At 41.6% G+C, this 21,853-nt stretch overlaps 1 protein-coding gene across 3 annotated transcripts in view; it reads left to right on the top strand.

The window, feature by feature from the left end:
- SCAF8 (SR-related CTD associated factor 8) overlaps positions 1–21,853 on the top strand; it is a 161,958-nt gene that overhangs the window by 95,024 nt on the left and 45,081 nt on the right. For 2 of the 3 annotated variants that reach the window (XR_002436735.1, XM_021391223.1), the window contains one exon: positions 4,143–5,287. The exons of the other annotated variant lie outside the window; for it this stretch is intronic. The gene's annotated coding sequence lies outside the window, so the exon portion shown is untranslated. Of the gene's footprint in view, positions 1–4,142; positions 5,288–21,853 lie in introns of those variants that run through there. 3 annotated transcript variants of the gene reach the window in all.

A 21,853-nucleotide genomic window follows, 5' to 3' on the forward strand; every position in this document is an offset into this window, starting at 1 on the left:
TTTAAGAATATCCCTTGGGATATTTGACTACTGTAGAATTATAGCAGAAGAATTGTCCTTATTTCCAGAATAGACAGTTTCAAGTAACAACAGTATCAGTGCACTAGCTTTGCCTCTTTTGCCTGTGTATGGGATGCATTTTGATTCCTGCCTGATGTTTCAGAATTTGGTTGTAAGTATCAGAATTTGGCTGTAAGTATCTGTGATGCCAGTGCCTGCAGGCTGACACCTCTTCACCTACTCTGTTTTCCCCAGAACACCATCAAATCCATGTTTTTGGGTTGGGAAGCCCATGCAGGTGACCTCACTCTATGGGTTTCAAAAGTCTTGGCAGAACGAAACATCTTGTCCATGCTGTAGAGCTCAAGGCTCTTCAGAGCACATCAAGATCCATGCATCCTCATAGGGATGGGATGCTACAACCACCCCGTGGAGTGGTGCAGTCACCCTTTTCTGCCAGGAGATGATTGTATCACGATACTGGAACACAGAAAGCAGGACTCACCACTTAGCAGTTCACCCTCCCTTGGCTGCAAAGCATAATTGTCCTATGACAATTATGACAATCTTTTAGTAGAGAGGTCACTGTTACACATACAACTTTGCAAATCATCAGAGTACCATCTCTGTTGCTACTGAGCAAGCTGCTACATGGGCTCTCTCCCAGCTGTACTTCTGATTGAGAGATTTGTCTTTCCTTCACTTTCACTGATACCAAAAGTCTTGATCAAAGGAAAGGTAGGAAATTCTAGCCCTGACTCTAATAAAATGAGGAAAGTAATTTTAGCATCTAGATGCCTATGATACTCAGTGAAGTCTCTTGCATCTTTATAATTTAAAACTCCTAAAGCTACTCTCAGAAATGAAGACATCTGGTTAATCTCAGTCTCAGGACTTAAGTCTTCCCATAGGGAGTAGAGATTATTGTGAGAACCCTCCCCTGCCCCAGCAGTCAGACAGCGGCTGTATGTTACAGCTGGTGCTGGGTCAGGCCAACAGGGCCACCCCTCCTCACATTGTCTTCTTTTCCACTGAAGAAAACAGAAAACATTTTTATGTTCTACATATGCTGTTGTCTTTCTGTAATCACGTATTTTTGAGAGGAGTCAAGTTTTTCTCTTCTCTTCCTGGAAATTTAATAAGGTACAGCCTAAATACCAAATCAAATGAAATTTCTTGTTACTTAACAGTTGGTTTTGTGTTGTGTTTAGTAATTAGTTTGTATTTCAACTTCTGCTAGCCTCCAGTGTTTCCAGTTCAGATCTCACAATACCATGTTTCATATCACTATGAAAGAGCCGAGTGCTCTGGCTCCACTTCAAGAAGCAAACCATTTCACTTTTGTGAGTGGCTCAGACAGCATAATTAGAATATGGCATAGAATAAGAAATAAAAACAAACCCAGCAAATAACTTATATTAGGTAGTAAGAGTGATCTGTACCTCCTGTATTGTTGCAATTGTCTTGTGTCTCCATCAAGATTAACATAAGAGGAAATCCTTTCAGTGAAAAGTGTCACTGTGACTGGTTCTGTTGATGTTTGTGCTCCCTGTTCATTATGTTTCTGATCAAGAACTTGTGCAAGATGAATAGTAATTTGCAACTTGGTGTTTTCTGATGCTGTACAACTAACTTATTTCCAATGGAAGTATTCTGGTGATATATCTTTGCTGTTTTCTAAGTAAAGGTTTCCATTGAACAAAACCCAGTTTTGGGAGGATGTCAAAGAGTTCCATTAAACCCTAACTGAACAGTATTCTAATAGAGAACGTAATTCATAAAAATAGTTATATAGATGTACAAGCAGTTATTAGCAAGATTGTGTTTTCAGTTGAAATCTTTTCTCCGTAATGCTTTTGTTCTCAGAGTATACAATACTTAATTTTAGAATATTTACTAGTATTACCTGCCTTATTTGAACAAGGCTGTATGGCAATATATTTTAGTTGTTTATACGCTCATGTGTTCTAGGGAAGCTGAGCTGGAATAAATTATTGTGAAGTGAGTGCATAAATAATTTGGAAACCATATGCAGAGAGTAGTTTGCAATGATATACCATTAAGTGCAGTTCTGGAAATATTTTTCCTTGTTCTGGTACTACTCAGTATTCTCACAGATAATGTGAATGAAAGGCTGGAAAGTAGGTTTAATAAATTTATAGACTAGAACAAGTGTGCTGAAGCAAGGCTTAGAGCAGAAAATGATCTTGATAAAGTAATGGAGTAGCCTAGAAAATATCATGTTTCCAGCAGTTGAATTAGAGACTAGAGAAGCGTACGTATAGGTAAGCATGATCAGCTGCAACACATACCAATGGCAAATGAGTGACTGGGAAGCAGTGCTGCAGAAGACTGTGTTACAATGATCCTGAGCTGTACATGTGCCAATGATATCATGCAAACAAGGCCAACGCTACTGTGGGCCATATGAATAGGAATAAATAGAGCATAAAACATCATTATTTCAATCTACTCAGTACTGGTGAATCCTCAGTGCTTTACCAAGCTGCAAGAACTGCTGCTCAAGTAGGATCCAATTCAGCCAGAGCGCATTAAGGAGAGGCCAATGAGCCTAGTCAAAGATCTAAAACACATGGGTCTTTAGAGGAAGACTGAAAGATTGTTTAGTCTAGAAACAGGAAGATGGAAGGAAGGCATGTTAGCAGCCTTTGTATAGCAATAGTTGACTCTGAAGAGGAAAGGATTTAACTGATGGCAGTTAAATGCTGTTGGTATGGAAAAAGAATAGTAGAGTTAAATCATAGCAAGGAAGATTTAGTGTAAGCATCAGGGAAAAAATTAAGTGGCAAGGAAAAGTGGAGCTCTGGAATAGTTTGCTTAGTGGGAATTCATGGAATCTTCAGCTCTGCAGAAGTTTAAAAATAGGTCAGACAAACATCGGCAGACATGGCATAGGTTAGGGATGGATGAAGTAATCTATCAAATAACCTGTTAGCCCTGATCCTTTAGTGACTTCTTTGTATGTGAAAATGATGAGAGTAAGAACTATACATAGGAAAAGTACTCTGGATGTCTCCACAGAATTTCAGAATATGTTAAATAATAATAGTAATTAGTTCTAGAATTTACTGCATGCGTTCTGTATTTACATTAGATTGAAGCAATTAAACTTTTTTCTAATTTTGCCCACGTCAGTATTGATTGACATTAACTACTGTCTGATGGCTTTGTGAATGGTCTTTGTGAAATAAGTTGATAAATGCTGTCAGATCCCTGTGATAGCATACAAAACACTTAATTGTAGCCCTGTGAAAGGTCAGTCTTTTTTTTTTCATTCACTATAATGAGACTAGATGAATAGATATTACCTAAAGAGTCGAAGAATCGCCCTCCCAGCTGTCTTACTTTGTACCTATCCTATGTAACTATGTATTGCAGAGGTATGCTTGGTCTTTCCTTTTCTCAGTCTGTGATACTAAAGGCTTAGTTTCTAGAAAGCCAAGGTGCATGGATTCTGTAGAAGACTATCTAGATAAAATACAATTGACAGGGAATCAGAGTAGAAAATCCAGTGGTCTTTCCTGAGCCACAATTCTAGGAAGCCCACTGAATGCATCAGTTGTGAAGCACTCATAAACAAACAATAGTTGTTATTAATGTATAACAGACGTGAGCAATATGTGTCAGAGATAGTTACGTACCAAGTTTAGGTAAGTCACTTATTAATCTATAGGATTCCTACTCATTAAGTCTTTAATAATCCTCTGAATTATTTACACTGTACCAGTGTGCATAACAGATCATACAGCGCTTTTAGCGAGGAAATCTGCTACTAAAAAATCAACTCTTCTCTACAGACATAATATCCTAATGAAGATTTAAAAATACTAAGTTACTGGACAATGAAAGGTAAAATTAATAATGCTTTTAAAATAGTGGTATGCTTAATCCTGGCTAATAGTTCAGGAACCATGCAGCATAAGACTCCTTTCTCCCTCAGAAGCATCCCATAGGTAACAGAGGGATGGTAAACCTCATCAGAAAACTGTTATTTATGAGAATTTGCTACTGCCTAGTTAAAAAACAAAACAAAAAAACAGTCTCATTTACAGCACTTTTTAGAAATGGGAATTACACTCCAACACCCAGTGATGACTAGTTATTGTTCCTTTTGTCAACAGGCAAGATGAAGGAAGTTCTGGCAGCTTACCATGCCCCTGGCTCTGCAGAGTTAAGCGAGACGTGCGCCCATGTTCTAGCATGCATCACATCGCCTCTTGGGTCTGAAGTGCCAGAAGGATCCCAGCGCTGCAGACTGAGACGGCTCTGAGCACCTCAGTACCCCGTTTCTGACAGAACCCAGGGATGGCAAACTTACATACCAGTATTACCTGTCTGGCGCAGGTTTAATTTTATAAATTAAAACCATAAACTCTATGAGTTTCTAGACCATATTTGTGCTGTTGAGGATGATCTACTCAGATGAAAAGTTTCTCATCCATCGGAGAGAAAGGTTCTTCTGCTGGACCAGAAGACAACATTATTGTAACTAATACCATTTGTAGCATCTCCTAGTGCAAATAATTGAAGAACAGGTTGCAAGAAAATCCTCTAGGGAATAAGACATGCTTTGTTTTGGTCTACAGATTTTAAAAAATGTTGTTGTTTTTTTTAAAGGTAACCACTTTTACATAACACTATGTGTGCAGTCTATGTGCAGCTCTTCACTGTGGCTATCTGTATTCCAGAGATTTTTAAATTACTTGTCAGACACCTGAACCTTTTTTAGATTTGTGATGAATCCGTAAATTATGAAGGTATCATGGAAAACTAGAAAGGAAAAGTTTCAGGGCTTTTATTTGATTGTATGTCTCCACATAGTCCCTGTTAGTGTCTTGAATGGTGGAGGAAAGGGCAGGCAGTGGGAAAACGATATTAAAAAAATATATATTGTGGGCTTGGTGTTTGTTTTTGGTATATCAGAATGTTTGATCAAATAACTAAGGAGAGAGAAACAGCTAACTTATCTGAGCCCTCCCATGAAAGGTCGGTATTTTAGGGCCGTATTTGCTAATTTTGTCTCCCAAATAGCTATAGAAAAGAAGGAATATGTATATGCCCTAACATATGTGAAAAGGACATACTTGCCATTCCTCTATTTATTTTTGCTCTTTCAAAAATCAAAGTGCCAGTTATTTGGAATGCTGTAGTCTGTGGTCTCTTTAAATTGGTTTAGTGAGATCCTTTCAGCAAGATCATCCCCATTACAGTGTAACTGCATGGTGACCACAGCTTTGGGCCTGTATAATAAAGATCTGAATTCAAATTTTTGTTTCTCTACTTTTATGTCATATCTGCAAAGTGTTTGATTGGAATCATGCTTACTGCTGATTGCTGTTTAGAAGAAGATTTGGCAAAAAAATTTAGAGATGAAAGTATTTGTATGGTTGGAACTTGATTCTCCTTTGTATCGTTATTTACACCAGGCTAAAAGGCAGATACAAAAATGTTAGCAAATCAATAGTGATGCTTAAATTCAATTTGCACACAAGACCCCAGCAATGAGGAGATCAGCCTCTTCACATCCTGGATTTACGGCCATAGTAGAGTATTTGACATATGGTGTCTATTAATTAGTTAGCCTGGAAGGGTAGGGGAGGGAAAAGCTGCAGAAATGCTGAGTCTAAGCTGGCTTTGATTTGCTCAGTGTGTGATATATTGTGCCGAGCATATGCACATCTGAGCGTAAAGGCCAATTAGATCCTCTTGCTTTCCTCCTTATTTTCTTCTTTGAAGACAAAATTTTAAACTATAAAAATGTTCTTCATGTAGCAGTTAAGTTTGCATAAGCAAAGACTGTGCATCGCGTTTTAAAAGTCAATATCGTCCTGGTAAGGTGACCTCCCCATGCTACATATTTGTGCAAGGTTTTGTCCTGCTGAAGGTATGCACTTCATACCAGTGCATGTAAGTGTGGGTGGGGTCAGACAGCAGCTTCCCCTGGTCAGTGTAAGCTGATTTATGGCTGTGCTCCTGCCCAAAGGAGGCAGTTCTGTCCCGCCATCCTGCCCCTCACACCTTCCCACCATCTCCCTCCCGGAGGCACGGACAGCTGCATGTAGATGAGGTGTAGCAACACCAGGGCAGTGTAAGTCTCCTGTGCTAGCAGATCTTTAGCTATTAATGAGGGATATGCTCAGTATGTGGACAGCTGGGCCCACAGCCTGTAGATGCTTGCGCATGACCATGACACCATTTGAATTCGAATGTCAAAACTAACTCTCTCAGGAGCAGGGTCTGTGTCAGAGAAATGCCCTTTTGTCTGTGCCATGCCAGGAGCTGCTGGAAGCCTGACTGCTCCATTGGTGAACTCTTCCAATGAGATGTATGGCTGCTGCCCATCTGTTGGAGGAGTGATTTAAAAAAGAAACAAAGCAAAACAGGCAAACATCCTTGCGCTCTGGTGAGGGCGGAGGTTGGGCTTTTTGTTCTTGGAATGAATCCCCTTTTCAGAAGCTTTTCCTCAGCATCTGGACAAGCTCTTCTTTGTAAAAGGACATGAATATGGAGAGACCATCAGTGCATCCGTCTCTTCAGTCAGCTTCAAAGGAAAGTTTCTGAAGTCATTGTTTTCTGTTAATTTAAAACTTTTGGATAATGGTAGTTGTGGCTTTACAAACAGTATTAGCTGACTTTGATGGGTTGGATCAATTCAATATTTGCACAGTAGAACAAGTACTTAATGTGGACTATGTGGCTTAGCAGACAAGTGCTGGTTACTCTAATTGTATATTCACACATTAAGCACAGCTCTCATTTAAATAGGATGGTCCTAAGTCATTTCCTCAGCAAACTACAATCCATTTCAAGAATAAGAAAAGCTGTCCTGTGCTGAAAGAAATAGTAGGTGTCCAGGGTTTTGGGGGTACTAACCATCTCAGAAACAGTTGAGTCTTCAGGTCACAGCAGGGATTTTGGCAACAAAGTATGACTTAAGTGTCCTTGCAAAGGCTGATCACACCAAATCTTACACACAATCACAGTTCTGTTCCTACTGCCAGTCTGGATAGTACAAACTTTTACAAATATCAGTTTCTTTTAGATTACTTTAAGTTACACTCACTTGCTTTTGGACTGTGTACACACATGTGGATGATGATTCTTATTAATACAAAGAAAACTCCAAAAGTTGGCTATCAGTTTGTCCATTTGTTAATCATTATCTCAAAAAAGCCAAAATTTTTTGGAAAACTTGACCTTATTTTATATTCTGTTTTACTTTTTAATTTCTCTATTGTGGCCTTCATCTAGAAATCTCCAAATAATTTTCAAATGCGAAATAGAGCAGTCTCACAAAGATTCCAGGTAGCATACATTTATTATTTTAATTTTTATTCTCATAAGCCAAGTCACTGCAGAGCTAGGTAATTTCACTGACACTTCTCAAGAAGTTGCTGCACTGTGTCAACTACAAACAAAAACAATGATTACCTTGTAAAAAAAGCCAACCTCTTAAAAAGTCTCTAGTACCATCTTTCTCACTCAGGGTGGTGTTTTCCTTTTACATAAAGAGAGCCCCTCTGTCAACAGCTTCACCTCATCTTCTCCAAGAGCTCCGTACCACATCCCCTCTCCAACTTGCAGGAAACAGGCTGTGTGACTCTATAGAATCTTCACTTCCGCCTGGGAACAGCTGTGAACAGCCATCTTCATGCTTTGTATTGAATCTGTTCTTGGCATATTTCAAGGCTATCTTCTTCTCTGGCTTGGCTGGAACCTATCCTTTCTAATGATAAATTGTACTCTTGAGGTCATGTCTCTTTCGCTAGTAGTCTTTGCTGATAAAGTCAGAGGGAGAGAGCACGCTCCCAACTACATTATAAAGAAGGAGGATTTCTGTGATGTGTCACTGAACTCTATACAGAGCCCTCCATAGGTGACCAATGTGCAGAAGCTCCAAGTGTCAGATGCAAGTTGCAGTTACTGAAATACTCTCTGTTGTGAGTTTATTTCAAATATATGATTACTATTTTCTTATACACTGCTGGAGAGTTGGAAGTTGAACAAACAGAATGCTTATAAAAGTTTGTAGTCAACCCAACTGGGAAAATATGCTCTGTGATGAATTTGCACACAATTACTTAGGTAAAAGAGGAAAGATAGTCAGGCGCTATCTATCTCAAAAACAAGGACAAACAACGAACTGGCTGATCTGCGTTCTGTGGAGGCTCAAAGACCTCAAACCTGATGATCCAGTCTATTCTCAGAACATCTTTTATAGTTTATCACCCTAAATTTACTCCAATATTCACTAACTACATTTGCACAAGATGGTTCATGCATAGTCTGTGGGGGAAGCTGAAAGCGTGGGGCTCCAAATGCCAGTGAGTGTCAGAAAAATATGAATTTTGGTTGTGCTTGTGATAGTCAGCCGAACAATAGTTTTCCTTAAAACCCCAAATATATCTGAACAAAATAAAACTAACTCTTATTTAATCTCACAGCTTCCAATTAAATCCAATTAAACCAGAATACCGCACGCTAAATAGCTGAATCTGCATCACCTACAGCATTCAGTACAATCCTGGAAGGAAGCCAAAACCACAAGAGCCATAATTTTAATAGCCTGTTTATGCATTTGTGTACAAGATGTTTTGTACATAAAAGCATCGCCTAAAACAATATGTGAGATCCAGATCAGATTCTTATCAGCTATCTTATCTGCCTATAAGATGCACATAGAGCCATTTCTCAGCTATTCAGCAATGCTGTTAGCAAAGGATAGCATTGCTTACAGAACAGCCAAAGTAAAAGTTGCAATACAGTTACAACAAGAACAGCATGGAATTGCTTAGTACTTTGACAGTCTCATAAGAGAAGGATATTCATTCCTACTCCCGCTACATTTCCTTCATAGTTTTACAACTGACTTCTGCAGGGAATAGCAGAGCAGTGATTGATCATTAACAGCAATCCACCCCACCTCCACTCCATGCCAGAATGCTAGATTTCCCAAACAGATTACAAAGTGTGTAGTCAGTGATGAGACTCTTTTGTGCTGTGATTGTTTTCTGTGTTTGTTTTTAAAATCTTCCAACACATGGATAGTGAAGTTTTCTCCTTATTAAGAGGCATAAATCAGAAGTGTTAGGAAAGCACCAAACAAATTAATTTAATGTAAAATGAATCACAGCGTCCTGTGCTGTGGCAGAGACAGTCAGTAGATTTGTTCTGTAATATATTGCTTTCCAGATCCTGGAACCTGCCTGTTTGAAAACACCTTGTTACCTCTTCCCATAAGAGTATACAGTACTTACTGTTATGTAGGACGTAATGGTGCTAAGAGTTACACAATGAAATTGAAGTCCTGCACTAACATCTTTGGGACCAAGATTTGGTTCAGAATGGCAAATATGTATCAGTGCACAGCAGAGACACAAACTACAGCAGAAAGTCATGGTTCATTACCACACATAGAAGCTTTGCCTATATTGTGATGACATCCCTGGGTAACTGAACTTGGCACGAGCCAGTGCAGACACAGGAAGACAAAGGAGAGGAGATTGTTCTGCAGGATGAAGCCCAGCCCCCTGTTATCAGAGATATACAAGTCTTGACAGTCTGTTCAATAACGTACCAAGTTCTATACCCAGCTTAATCAATTGCACTCTATTCATCATAAATATTCAAGGCTAGCAACAACCAAACCCTAAAGAAACAAGTAGTGAGAATGGATAGAAAGAACTGGACAATGCATTTTCCTGAAATAATTGTATTTCCAAGCTTTTGAGAACCCGAAATGTTTCTGTTTGTACACAGGGAAGGTAAAACCACACTCTGAGTCATTGCAGAAAAGTTGATGTCAGTGATCAGTTTTTTCTTCATTTAGAAGATGATGAGTGTTGCTGGTCCGGGAAATGCTGGTCGCTGTTTCATGGCAAAGCTGTGTTTGTCCTTCCAGGACAGTTGCCCGCAGCAGTGTGTGCGTGTGGCCATCTCTTGATCTCTTGGTGCTCATTCCTAGCAAAATAACTGCCATGTTCCATAGTAAATTAGAGACAAACATCCCAGGTCCATGCTCCAGGAGCACAGCAAAGCAATCTCACGCAGACAGCTACCTAAGTGCAGCAGGTAGATCTCTTTTCAAGTATTACGTGGTGCTCTGAGTACATTTTTCTCTACGGGCAGCTTTGTTTCCTTGTGGGTGAGGCGTGCCTCTCACATGCTTTATGAGCAGCACTCTGCCATGCTCTGTTGCCTTGCACTAGCCACGTCTTCCCTGGGCAGCACGCTATCAATCTGGGACAGGGTGCTGGAGAGGTCCTTCCTGCCGGTCTGCTGCAGCCCCAGGCAGATCCCCTGCCCCAGGCCCATGTCCCAGTGGGCTTGCCAAGAGCTGAGGGGCTGATGCAGAACAGAACTGGGCTGCTGCCACTGCAGGCTCCAGACGGGAGAGATCTTTGGCAGCGTTCCTGGCTTTCCTTATGAAGGCAGTGGGAGCCAATTACTGCAGCTAAATGAAATTATATATTCGGCTGAAGTTTAGACAAGACAGAGTAACTGGTTGCATTCCTTGGGAGACTTGAATAAAAACACCTCTCAAAAGCGCTCTTACTCAAAAGCCAGAGCTGTTTGCCCGAGTTCATTTTTTTTCTTTTGGCCAATGTAAATCCAGTGTGCTTTTCCCCTTGCACTGTTAAATTTTTTTGTTCTTTCTGATTCTGAAAGTGACTAAAGAGTTGTTTGCTCTTTTGTTCCTCTCCCTCCCCTCGCTCCGGACTCCCTTTTCCATATTTGGAGAGCAGCCGGGGGTGTCCAACAGACAAAGACGCCGTGCCTACAACTCCCCCCCACCTCAGACCCCTCTGCGGCCGACGCCCGCCGCTCCCGCCGTGCCCGGGCTGCGCCTCACGCTGCAGCCACGCGGGGGCGCCCTCGTCCCGCCGCCAGCCCCGGCGGACGCGGCTCGGCGTAGGCGGCGCAGAGACCTCCCTGGTGGCGTAAGGCCCTTCGGGGCCGCGTGTGAGCTGAGGGGAAACGCGCTGGTGTTTGAGAAACCGCACTTGTCCCTTCGAAAAGAAATCCCTAAATCTGTTTAAAAAACAGTAAAATGAAACAAGCAAATAAAAAAGCCCTGACGCTGTTTCAATATATGTATCATCTGGGTGTGGAGGGAGTTCCTAATCATTTTTGCATTTCAAAGGGTTGGGATGCACACGGGCACTGTTGCTGTTTTCCTTATTCAGTCTGATCGCCACTTCCCCCCGTTACTTGAGGAAGTTTTTCACACAGCAACAGGGAGAAAAAAATAAACAGAAAAAAAAAATGTTATTTTGAGCCTGGCCCTGTATTTTACAGACCGTTGTATCATTACTTCCATGGGAAATGATATGTTCTCCTGCAATGACCATTATCAGTTTTATTGCAGGAATTTTCTACATTCCTCAGGGTTTAGCTGCAGTTGAGCCCATTTGCAGGCTGCCCTGCTGAAAGCAAACACTGACAGGTCCATGCAAACTGCAGTCACATCTGGGGATTAGAAGCTAACTAAGAGATTACCTTTTGTGTGCGGCTGCTGGTGCATTCACAGCACTTGCTGCTTGAGCCAGCCTGTGCGGTTGGCCATGGAGAGACTCAGTGCAGAGGCCAAGCCAAGCAGCAGGAACATCAGCCCCCAGCCCTTCACCACTACAACTGCTAGCCCTGGCTTCAAGCTCTGTCTCCACTTCAGCAGTCAGACCCTGTGTCTGGCTACACACAAGATCACCCCAATTTCAAATCATGTGTCTGAGACCACTGTTCTAATGCTCCCTGTACTGCGGCACTTGGGGACATGACCACTGCCCTGGGCAGCCTGTTCCCTTCCCTGACACAGCTCCATGCCGTTCCCTCGGGCCCTGTCGCTGTCCCAGAGAGCAGAGCTCAGCGCTGCCTCTCCGCTCCCTGTGAGGAGCTACAGCTGCCATGAAGCCTCTCGTCAGCTCCTCTGCTCTGGGCTGAACAAGCCCAGGGACCTCAGCCACTCCTCATACACTTTGCCCTCCAGACCCTTCACCATCTTTGGATGCTTTCTGTAGCTTTATGCCCTTCTTATATTGTGGTGCCCAAAACTGCACGCTGTGCTGGAGGTAGGCCACACCAGTGCAGAGCAGAGTGGGACCAGTAGTTGACCAGTAAAGAGCTGAAATGCCCTTTGGGGTTGTTTCTAAAGTAGTGGGAAGACAAATCCTTCACTCATCAGCTCTCTGAGATGCCACAAAATGATGCAGTAGTTGCAGACCATAAGAACACTAATGGAGCATTTGAGAATGAGCAAAGAAACTCCCAGAAGATGCTTGAAATGCTGTGAATGTCTGTAAAAAGCTTTTATTGTCTCAGTCTCAGTGTGAAGTCAGAGGTGGGGAACTGGGAGGGGAGTTATTGTACACAGCTGTTCCCACTGGAGAAGGGAAAAGCAGCTTGCCCAAAGGAGGAATCACAGCTCATCTTCACATGGCCTGAGGATCTTCATGCTTGGAGAAATAGAAGTCAGTGTCACTGTTCAAACTGGGCAGGCTGTAATGTGAGCAGTGAAAGAAACTGCTGCAGTCAGGCAGAGACCGAGGAATCCAGTCCCTGGCATACTGGTTAGCAACTGTCTGTGTTTTTGGGCAAGAAAAGATGGATTGAAATAACAGACCATCCCATTTCGTTCTATCAGGAGATGAGAGAGACTCAGAGGCAGGCAAGGAATAGAATAGAAGACGTTGCTGAGACTTCTTTCATCAGACTGAGTGTTTATTGTTACAGATAGAAAACTTCTACCTTTGGCATTAAATCTGAAAGACCCAGAAACATCAAAACATCAAGCTGCTCCAGCCAAAGCAGCTGAGCTTTGGTTAAACATCTGGCAGAAATGCCCTGCTGCAGCTGAGGTGGCAGCCAGGACAGTAATACTCATTTGCTTGGACAGCTTTGTCTTTTCTTCCATTAAATCAGTGGCTCTCTCTGCTTCCCTCTGTGTTCCACTGTGGCTGCAGCACTTGCTTTCCATGGCCAAGAATAGGCTGAGGGATGAGGGGACCAGGGTCTGCCTCCCGCCTCAGCAGGAGCAGCAGGGCTGGATCTGAAAGGTGCTTTTCTGTCGTCATCCTCCCTCTCAACCCTCTTCAGCAGAATTTTCCTTTTTCCAGCCTATTGTACCATCTTCTTGTGCAGCTCTCCTGAGTAGGAAGATCTTCAGTCTTAAAACAGACTGCCCAGAGGAGTGGTGGACATGTTCAAGAGACATGTGAATGTGGCATGAGGGACATGGTTAGCGGGCATGATGGTGACGGGTAGATGGTTGCACTAGATGATTTCGGAGGTCTTTTCCAAACTTAATCATTCTGTAATTCTACCACATTCATTCCCCACACTCAAAGCATCTCGAATTTGAATTGCCTCTCTCCTCTCTCCAGAAGGAGTGTTTCTCAGTCTCTCCCTCTGAGAGCCTGTGGATCAGTTTCAAGTAGGACTCACAAGTATAATCTCTTTGTTGCTTTCGATGGCCTTCATGTATCAGGACAGCTTTCAGTGTGCACATGCATTGTGCTCAGTGCAAAAAACATCTCTTTCACCAGTGAAAACACAGTCCTCATGCCTGCCAGGCCTGCTCTGTGGTTTTCACTGTGTGTCACAGCAGAGGACTCTCTGTAAGCAGATGGATGTGAATGGCTTTTCAGATGCAGAAGTGCACTGGCTGCCTTCCCCAGCCCACTAAGATGGGGCTCACCAAGGAGAAAGTTCTCCTCAAGCAGGTGAAGCCCCATGAGTCCCCCAGCATGTATCCTGGCAGTGCAGGGTATCTCAGGGCATGATTTCCCTCTCCCCAGCACACGTGCACTTTGCAGTCCCACCTCCCACCTACCCCATGGGCTCATTGCTGAGCCCCCCACAGCATCTTTCCAAGGCTTCGTGCTGCCAGTGCACCTACGGCTCCCATCCCAGCAGAAGTAAAGGGTTACATGCGTCATTTGTGGGCCTTGTTTACACAGAAAAAGCCAACCTCTTAAAAGACGGTGACGTATGTACCAAATGAGGCCACTTGCCTTTTTTAAAGCACATTGTCACACTTGGTGGCTGCCAGATTCTGCAGCTCTTACATGGTGTGCACGTGGTGAAGCTCCTTGTACTGTTCAGCATTTGCTTCCATCTGATTTTAATTAAAAACAGATTGAGGGGCTGGAGGGGGAAATAAGAAACAAGAGTTGGAAATTACAAAAGACAAACACAGACCTTCCGATAACTGTCACTTCTTGGAGTTGAAACATTTGCAAAAAGCTGCAAAACTCCTGTTGGTGAATCATGGAGGAAAGCATCGATTTGTTCAACTCATCTGCAGTTGTGACGTGACTGACTCATCTCCGGCCTGGAGACCAAACTGAGCTTTGGAAGGGAAAATGTCGGATCAAGCAGCTTCCTTGCAAAAGAGCAGCAGTTTTAATTCTAGCTTCTGAGTTCTGATTCATCAATGAAACATAATTGCAAAATACGGCCCTCCTGGTTTGGTAATGTGAGGCACTCAATTCTAGTGGTGCAAGCAGGCTGCACGTAGGCCTGGCAATGCTGAGCTGGACTTGGTTTCTGTAGCTGACAGGTGCTTCCTAATATTTTGATGTGTTTTTTGTACAGTTTTGAAAACCTGGTTTGGAAATCATTGTGACTAATCTGCAGACGGGGTTCTAAACCCATTGGTTGATGTAAAAAATATGAATCAAAATATTCTTCTTCAGTTGAGGTTTGTCAAGCCTTACATCTGATTCACATGGGAAAAGAAATTTTGACCATATGAGTCACTTCAGTCTTTGGATACTTAACAAAATGTACGGTGTGACTTGATGCATGACTAATGCGTTTGTGTATTTAAGAGTCTGTTGAAGCTAATGGAAGTTACAGAGCCGTATCTATAAAAGAAGGCACTTCAGAGCATACTGGTTCATTAACTTTAATCTATACATAATCAGCTGCTGTTTTATAGATCTGGAAAACATTCCTTAATGCCTTGTATGTTTTAGGACTGCATTTTTAAAGTCTCCTACAGTAAATCTTTGTTTAAACATCCTGCTGTTCTACCCTTCACCATGCCATTCTGTTTTATATCTGTTCATCTGCAAAGACTGCACTCTCTTTAATTAGTACAAATTTTGTTGCTTTCCGGTATCTTCCCTTCTCCAATTTATCACTCCCAAATATGTACACTCAAATCTTTTTCCCCTTTTTCTGATTAAGCAACTAGAATTTTCTAATGAGAAGCTGGACTTACAATAGAAAGAAAAAATATAGAAAAATATTGTTACATTCCTCATTCTGTTTAACAAACATTTCTCAAGAAACAAATGAAATATGTTTCTTGATGAAGAGTTTTTATTTTCCCCAATTAGCATTTTATCTGTATTCCTACTGCTTTCCTTCCTAATGGATGAAACATAAAATATCCTTTAGAAAAAGATGAGCTTTTTAAAAATTCAGATAAACTAAAATTGATTTTTTATCATTTAAGTAAATTAATTAGTTGCATTTTTAATTAACCATGAAAACTAGTGTTACATATTTTCAATCCACACTAACTGTAAATTTCCATTGTGAATATTCATACTAAGAATTGCTCATGTTAAACTTGGTGAAACTTAGTGCATGCTTTCATTAACAACTGGGAGCAGTCAAACACAGCGCTGTTAAATTTTCTTTGAATCAGTGTTTGTTACTACTATATAATAATTTTTTTATATACATATAATTTTCATTTCTCTCTTGCATATTCCCTTGACTCATTTCCCTTCCTTCACCACTTTTGATTGCATTCTGCAAGATCACTATCATGATGTTTGAGAGTGAAGGTGCCAGGAGAAGTCTATTGAACCAAAAATACCTTCTCTCTTTGGTCTCTCTGAGGTCATATACAGTGTCACTCCAGTCCTATGCTGAATTTAAAGCAGTCCCAGTGATGATGCCAGAAAGCAACTCCAGTATGTCGTTCCACAGGTAACAGAGACATAACGTAACAAAAAAGAGAAACTTTCAGCCGACCTGTCTCAGGACAGTGGAAACAGAAATCACCTGCTGTGTTCCCACTGGCTTTAGACCTAAAGGGAAGGAACAGGGTCCCACTGTCAAGTTTGTGGTGCTATGTCCATGTCCCTTCTCAGCCAAAAATATCCCCTTAATGTAGCCAGGATTAACCTTTTAGTGAAAGGATTTGTCAGTCACTATTTCTTGAGCCAGATAAAAACTTTTGCCCGTGGAGCTCCCTGCTTTTAAACATGAATCAAGGCCAACTGCATGTAGCAGTGGGACACAGAACCCATCCACCTCTTGGAAGATGCTGGTGCAGTCAGGACAGACCCCTGTGCCAGCCCACAGTGCTGTCCTAGTACTGACCTCTCCTTCGTAATGTGGCAAAGGAACTGTTCCTTTTGCATTTTGCTCATTGTGTTATTATAATTGTTGCTTCACATAGTAGCACCAGAGCATCACCCTTCCTTTCTCAGAAGCAGTACAAATCTGGAAACCGGTGTTGTAACTGCACTTGTTGTAAAATGACTGCTCAGCAGTGTTGTAAATGCCAGGTGTGTTGTGGTGGCTTTCATCTACAAAACAGTGCAATGATCAAACACTGATGCAGGACTGTTTCCCAAAAGAGGTGACATTTGTGCCATGTAGCACCTGTTGGCGATTTTGACATTACTTTGGAGCTGTGGTCTGGGCACGCTGCAGACGCTGAATAGGGATAGATTCACTCCATGCTAATGTCTAGCTACCTCTGGAATAAAAGTTCCAGCAGATTAATGTTCCCAGTTAATTTTGTTGCAAATGTCATTTGGGAAAGCAAATTCAATCCTGTATCCGTGTCTGGCTTGACTTGACATCTTGACTGATGTTTTCCATTTTCTTTAAGCTGCCCACACCTACTGCACCGTTCAGAATTAATGGACAGAAAAAGGCAGAAATGTGTGTTCAGGAAAGACACTAGGTCACTGAAGTGACAAGGCTCATCTGCAATGAAGGTGCCTCCTAAGTCCATACAGGAGGTCACAGTGATGAGCTTGCTGTCTGCAAAGGAAACCTTGGGCTTTCCTTTCCCCATGGGCTGGCCAGATGTTGTAACAGCTCACTGAGAAAATCTAAACTCCTACATTGCACTGCTATAGAAACAGGAGTACTTCCCTCGCATACAACCTAAAGGGTGTGCGCATGTAGTGCAGAGCCACCCCATAGAAAGGTATTGCTCACTTTGAGAACCATGGAAAATTTTGGACCTGTGGTAAATGAGGCATTCATCTACTTGCCAGTCTGTTCCTCCGGCACAGGCAGAGGTTATGTAGGAGGCTAACGGAAACGCGGAGCTTTTAATCATCGAGGCTTAAAATGCAGAGTCAAAATGCTGCCAGTGATGAAAGGTTGTACTTGTGGCATCATGCCAGCATGCTGATACATCAGTGTTGGAGCATGTGGAATACCTGTGTGACAGCTTTCACAAAGTCATACATCAAATCATGGGCACACGTGAGTGCCTTTGAAAAATAGCTTTTGAAAAACCCGTTTTCCCCTGGCTACGTGTTTAAATTCTGTGAATGGATCACATTACATCATCACCTTTATAAATGGGTTTATAACAGGATCACATTATATCCTCCCATTTATAAATAAAATGTTAATAAAGGAAATAGAATGATGCAATGTAGAACTAGAAAAAGTATGCGTAGTATATCCAGGGTCATGATTTGTAATAGAACAGGTGGACAAACATCTCTTCCCAGGCTTTTCTCCCATTTGCTTTTATGGTGACGTGTCATGCTAAGAATCTCTAGCAGGCTGGTCATTCTTAGTATTTTTTCAAAAGAACACAACTCTTCTTGTAAGGAAAATCCTGTCAGATAAGAATTTTGTCAACAAATGTTATTATTTGGGAAAAAATATAGGATTTGGCCTTGCATTGAGCAGCGCTCTTCTTATTTGTCTAGAGATATATGGAGAGTGAAGAAGGTAGAATTCATTTTTTCCTCATTCATTTTCAACATGAAAAGATAGTGAGCTGCATGGATATATGTCCCAGGGCAGCCAGACTGAGGGATTCTCACTAGCTCCCATTCAGCAAATAGAAGAGCCAAGGCAGAGTAATGGTGTATGAACACCAGGCCAGTGAAGCCCAAGAGAGCAGACAGTACCAGGAGGACCTGAGGTCACTCTAGCCAGCTTGCATTTTGCTTGTTTCCAGTTCCTGTTTTAAATGACATTACAGGGAACGTGAATTTAAGGCCCGTTCCAAAAGCAAGGGGAATGAGCATTAAAAAAAAAAAAGTATGAGTAATTTTAACTTGAGAAATGCAATGATGAAATACTAAAATTTTCTCACCACAAATCCAGAGGTAGCTACTTGAGCCTTGCCAGCCAAACGTTGAAGGTTTCTCACACCAGGGTAGCCAGATAAGATGCTTTGGCAGTCTCAGTTTCCTACTGTTATGAGTTAAAGCTGTACCTTGACCATAAGGGCCTGGAAAACAGATAAGGCCATGGTGGACTTCCGTGTTTTATAGCATGTAAAATGTGTCTGCATAAAGCTTACAACATCTGTTTGCTCTCCTGTCATGAAACCTTGAAAGGTACAGAGGCTCCAGTTTGCAAATGAGCCTCTGACATTGTCAATTCCAGTGTGAATCTGCTTCTGACGTAAACACAGCGAGAACAAAATTGATCTTAATTACTGCATCTAATACTACCAAGCTAGTGTCTATGGATGTGTCCATCTTCTTACATATCCTGAATTGAGATCCAGAATGTTCCAGTGATCCAGATCACTGGAGGAGCATTAATTTACACTACCTGAGGATGTAGACCATCAGACAGTAGGAATATCAGCACTTGCAGAATTTTAACCAATCCAGTATACAACAGAAGCAGATAATTGTTTCAGATAACAGCTAACTATAGGCTAAAATAGTGATGCACCTGATCTGTTACTGCTCCATATAGACTCTTCCCCATAATACCTATGTGTAGAAAACATGAGTTGTCAATAACAATTGGTTTTCAATCTTTGCATGGTAATAATATTTGACAAAGACTCTTTATTCGTGAAGGTGTACTAAACTGTAGAATCATAACAATTTCTTTCTCTCACATTCTCTTGACTCTTCTCTGCCTTTTGCTAATCCGTCACTACTCTTTAGTCCTTCTGTTGCTGCAAATGATCCTTCTCTAAAAATATGAGAGACAAAGATAATGTTTTTCTTATTTTAATCACTACTCTTCCAAATGCAATCTTCTTTCCCTGTGGGTGGTTCTGTAGTACCAAATTTGCGTTGATAAAATGTATGTACACATAACATCCTGTGTTCATTCATGGTGATAGGATCCAGGGAACTAAGTGGGATAAAGGGCCTTTCATATCTAGGTCACCAGTGTGAATATAAGTAGGTCAGTAAGGAGGAAAGTAGGTTACCCCATCGTTATGTGGGTGAGGGGTGCCAATCCACTTCTTGGGTGCATTTCCAGAGCACCGTAAAATAGCATCATGACTGACATTGACATTGACTAGTGTCGCCCCTGGCAATCTCTACAGAGACGTCAAGAAATAAATGGACAAGGAAACAAAACTGTCGTGTCACATGGGAGAGGACATACCCAGGTCTCGTCTTGGGCATATTGGGAGGGCAGCAGGCAGCCTTGCTGGTGAAGCTTGTGCTTTTCTATCTACTCTGTGCCTGATTAATGGACAGAAAAATGACTTCACTTTCTAGGGCTTTATTCTGACACATTTCATCAGCACAATCACTTGTTAACACACATAAGACATATAGTTTTATCCTACTATGTCAGAATAAATTGCAGCCTGCAGGCCTGATTCTCTGCCCCATTATGCCAGTTTTATGCTGGCACAATTTCACTAGGCACAAACGAGCTCCATCAGAATAAAACCAGCACAACAGCATGGAGATGCAGTGCCTTTGTCTTCCAGAGAATGGAAAATAAAGCTCTAAGACCTTGTTGCATTAATAGCAGCAAAAAGTAGGGCCAGAAGCTGTACTCTGAAGCTAGGTCGTTCCTACAGTAAGAAAGACATGGTCATGGTATTTGTGCAGTAGGTGCACAAATAGCAGGTTCTGATTTGGATCTTTCTGATTTCTGTGGTATAGCCTTGGGTGGTGTAGGTTACAAGAGGAAATGATGACTGGATCTCACAGCTGTACCAGGCTGATAGCCATTTAGAGCAATGCTCTCCCTTAGCTCTGGGTCCCTTCACCTCTCCGCTCTGTTTAAAAACATTCCCCAAAGTATTTGGAAGAAGGTTCTTCCACAGTATCTACTTTGTGGTTTGCTTTCAAAGAAGCAGATAATCCAAAAGAAGTAAGAGAGTGCACATAAGATGTGATGTGGTGTTTTGTAAGAGCAAACAGTCCTCCAAAGTGCTACAAGTTGTTTTCTTATTAGGGTCTTCAGAAGCACATGAGGATGAGCAATGTCCAGATTTGAAAAACAAGTCCAGAAGTCTGTCTTGGTTTCCTAAATTCCTCCAGATCTTGTGCAGCCAGGGAGCTTGAAGGAGGAGGAAACAGACTATTTCTCACCGGCATGGCTTATGTAGATTCTTTGTTCACATTCTTCCAGTGTGCCGTCTGCCTATCCAGGATCGTTAGGTAGTAAAATCAAACTGTAGTGGAGGTGTGTGTATGGGATTATGTGGGTTTATATCCCATCTTTTACCTGATTTAAGTATAGATGCATGTGAGGTTTAAGTTTTTGACACCTGCAATGAGCCCCAGATCACCCACTATGTCTTTTATGATGGTTTGACAACAGAAGTAACTGAACAGCACATACAGAATGGGAGAATGGCAAATGCCATGTTAAGCAAAGACAAAATATAAATGACTTCAATGATCTCAGCTATTTAAAAAGTATGCTGAAAAGAAAATAGTGTGCTATTGGGTATTTTTTGTAAGCATTTCTTCTCACTCCTGTCATTTCTGATTATTTAGTTCAATAGTTTTTGTCTTGCTCTCTTTACTTTGTTCTGGCCCTATCTTAGGGCTGCAGAGCTCTTACAAATATCAGAAGAAGTACTATTATCTGACTTTCCTGCGTGCAGCAGAACATGTGATCCAAGAACATCCTTCCTCTCTACTTCCCATCTCTCTAGATAACAGCCCTCTGCAGAATTCAATTCAGTTATTATGCAGTGCTTTTAAAACCCTGCTTCTTCCTTTGCTGGGAGTTCGAGGCCAGTGGTATTTTTGAATTAGTGTGATTCCCTTACATGTTCTGAATTTTTTGTTGGCCTGTGTATGGTTCTTGCATGGTATAAAAAAGATAAAACTCAACCAAATCTAAGATAAGAGTAACTGAACATAGCTGCTTGAAAATGGCTTGACTCAAGCCTTCTCAGGAAACTTATTTAAGTTCAGTATATGTGTCAGCCACATATAGGCTTTCCCTTAGGAATAGATACTACATTCTATAATATGTGTATATGAATTAGCTTTCAGGGCAAATTTTTAGTTCCAGGTAGAAAATGTCAGAGCTCTTAAACAGATTAAGTCCCAAATTCATTATAAAGTAGACAAGCAATGTGAATCTCTTTGCCTTTTAACTCATTTACTGTGTGGTTGTAACTCAGCGCAACAGGGGTTACTTCTGCAGAACTACAGTGATGCCCAGGTCCAGTCCCTGGACTGAAGTCCCTCACTGGACTGTGTCTCTCCTCTTCAGCTCACTTACCTGTGTACGACACTGTTTATTTTCCAGTTAATTTTGGATATTACATATTGGATAGCAAATCAATTGTGAAGAAGACTTCCTAGCAGGTGGGACTGTATGGCACATTAAACTGCTGCTGAATAACTATAAAGGGTGCTTTAAATCAGTGCATTCATAA

This window comes from Numida meleagris, chromosome 3 (assembly GCF_002078875.1).
Source record: "Numida meleagris isolate 19003 breed g44 Domestic line chromosome 3, NumMel1.0, whole genome shotgun sequence".
Taxonomy (NCBI): Eukaryota; Metazoa; Chordata; class Aves; order Galliformes; family Numididae; genus Numida; species Numida meleagris.